General features: G+C 27.4%; 1 pseudogene; it reads right to left on the reverse strand.

Moving 5' to 3' along the window:
• Positions 1 to 1,326: 1,326 nt before the first annotated feature.
• On the reverse strand, positions 1,327 to 2,532 carry LOC105619170 (annotated as a pseudogene).
• Positions 2,533 to 3,425: the final 893 nt, after the last annotated feature.

Raw genomic sequence — 3,425 nt, forward strand, 5'->3', positions numbered from 1 at the left:
AAACAACACACACACACACACACACACACACACACACACACACACACACACACACACACTTTTATCTTTCATTCTGACATGATAACTTAGAAATCATTTTGACCTTGGCTCGCATTACGTCATACAGACGAGAATATATCATTCTGACAATCAGTTCACTCGATTACTTAATAAATATTGCATTCAAAAAGTGAAATTGAAAACTAAACTGTCATATGCTAAACTGAGCAAATATCTTAAGTGCAGTTTTATTATTTTTGTTTATTAGAAAATTTATGAAAATATTGTTGTTTACATACATAATCAAATAATTTTAGTTATTCGAATACATAATATTTAATATCTAGTGCCTGTGCTTGGAAAAATAGTTAACTGATATATAAAATAGTACATACTTATTTTCAATATTCACGGAAAAATGAAATAGATTCAATAAAAATATTTTTTTACTGGATGTGTCTACAGAAGTACTATTTAAAATAACTTTTAGTAAATATAAAAAAAGGCAAACAGTATTCATTATTTATATCAATATATATTGAAATAAAGAACTTATTTTGATATTTCATGGCGAAATAAAATACTTCTATTTACTTTTTTTATTTCTTAATAGTATAAAATGTGAAAAAATACAAGTAGAATAAAAAACACGAAAGCTGTGTTATTATTTGAAATGTTTTAGGGAATCCTAAAATTGTCTTACCGACTAAATCATATAATTTTGTATAACAAATACTTGTTTGTCTTTCACAGATTCAAAAATTCTTTTCCAGGATTGAAGTATACACATTAATATGTGTTTGTAAGGTGGAATTTATGCCGAGAACGATCAAAAATTTCGAAATTGATATATTTTTTACCATTTCTTGGTGTCTCGAACTGTCAAATCGTGACATTTGCTTTATAAGAAAATTTTGCAACTTGTTTGTACGAAATAATAATCCACAAACACGTAGTTTGCACGAACAAATAAAATTGAGTTCTTAGAATTAAACTTAGACGCTTTATCGCGACGAATGTTATATGAAAATTAACAGGAATGTGCATATATCATAGATTGCGTAAGATATTGATATGGTAGTATATAAAGACATGTCAATGCGCTTGAAAAACAGCGAATTTTGGTGACTTCATCAGAGTTCCAGCCTTTGCTTTAAGATTCCCTTAAGGCTTAATTATCCACTATAATGGTACATTTCAGCGCAGGATGCTAATCTTTCTTACACTGAATATTTAATCAGAATCTATTCTTCAGCATTATCATCAGACCTTTACAAAATTTTATTGGAGACGCAGTTTTTGCAGAAGATTTCAGCTCACATCGTGCTAATAAGTGAACAGAAAGCTCTTGATTTTTTTTAGCATGGCAAATCTATTAGCTATGCACATTCTCGGTCCTAATCTGAATGGCAACATGAAGAAGTGTGCATTTTGTTGTCTAAAAATCTTTCTGGATCAAATTTCTTCAGATTATCATAATACTTTTCATCACGTTGAATTGCGAAGGCCGGAAGCCAAATAGTCATACTTTTTCAGGATAACAAGTTTTTCGTCAGACAATGTGGTAATTTATAAGGTTCATTCTTTTTCGCATATTCTTTCTAAGATAAGAAATGGAGAATCTCTATATAATCTCTATATAATCTCAGAATCTCGTTTATTATCGCATCTAAATATTTTAGTCGATTAATGATTAATGATTAACGATTAATGATTTCGTAAAATACTTCTCTGTTCGATTCTTTCAAACCTTTGTCGATCTCTTGTTGCAATTTCAACTGAATTTCTGGATTAGCTGCTATTTCGTGAGCGAAGCACATTGCAGTGGAACTGGTCTTGAAACCGCCGAGGAAAAAGATGAACGCTTGCGTAATCATGTCATCAATGTTTAGTTCTTTATGATCTCCTTTGTCTCTGATATTCATTATTAACTGTAGCATATCCGTGTAATATGTTCTGCGTCGCGAGTGGCGATTGTAGTCTTTAAATCAATGTCCTTGAAGAGATCCGACAAATAATCGTCCACAATTTTCAAATTGAGAAAATTTTGGAAAAGTTCTAAGAAGAAGAAACTTTAAGGCACGAATCTCTTTAAAATTAAATACTATTTTCTTACTGTTAATATAAAACTCGTTTGTTGGATCTTTCATAGAATTTATTTTGATTCCGAAAGCACATAAGGCGATGACGTCATTTGTTTATTTAGAAAATGCATCTTTCGTGTTTATATTCCTTTCATCTGCTGGCAATGTTGTTATAAATTTTGTAAAATCCTTAGTATATCATTTTCATCTTGCTAGACGTAAAAGAGGGATCAACAGATTTCTTACATTCCGTCATTTTTCTCCACAAAGAGAAAATAAATTGTTTTTACGTAAAGGATCATTCCAAACCAGAAAAATCAAAACGATTTGGAAATGATTCAAAATTCTTAACGAGGATATTCTTAATGAGTTCTGGATTGCGAAGTAAGAAGATAACTGGAGTTATCATCAAGTAGAATCCATAATACTTTGTATTTGGATTGAAATTATATATATGTTATTGAATTATATATATGTTTAGAAAATAATCGATGAATAATGATATTATAATAAATGATATTCGAAAAAATATAGGTGGTATTATAGTGCCGAATATTGGAATAGGTAGTATATGTATAATATCATGTCTTTTAAAGAAATTGAAATTTCTAAATGATAATGAATACTCACACCGATCTATAAATAACAATATCGACCAATAATATTATTAAGTGTAGTAAAAAGAAATCCATTATTTTTCCATTCAATTTCATACAAAAATAATGGATTTCTTTTTACTACTCCTAATATTTGAAAATTATACTCTAATTCTTTTATAATAATTTGTGATAAGATATGACTGACTGAAAAGTATTAACGATATTATCGAAATATTATTAGACAACCTATTTCTATATAGTAATGTATTAATATCTTTCTTATGCAAAAGCTTTTAATCTAATATTATGTGATATTATGTGATATTATATAATATTATGTGATATTATTATCAACTTTGTTATTTTACTTGTCATAAATCAATAAATTATTGTTATATATATGTTCGTAAATATATATATAGCACACATGTATACATATGTAAAAATTACAGTGCTTATATAATCCACAGAAGATAAATAACGATGCTTACATAATTATATTTGCAAAATTATATTATACATTTGCAATTTAAAGACTGATATATAAATACTGTACTTAACGTTATTGTTATATAGGATTACTTCTATATAATATGAAATGGTGTTTGAAAACATTTTTTTTATCGAAATTTGTATTTTATATAATATAAAATTGAATAAGAAAAACTAAATGATATAAATGGTATAAAATAAATGGTATAAAAATATGTTGCTTGGAATTATTTTATAAATTATTACGTTA

The sequence above is a fragment of the Atta cephalotes genome (genome assembly GCF_000143395.1).
Source record: "Atta cephalotes unplaced genomic scaffold scaffold00019, whole genome shotgun sequence".
In the NCBI taxonomy this organism is placed as follows: Eukaryota; Metazoa; Arthropoda; class Insecta; order Hymenoptera; family Formicidae; genus Atta; species Atta cephalotes.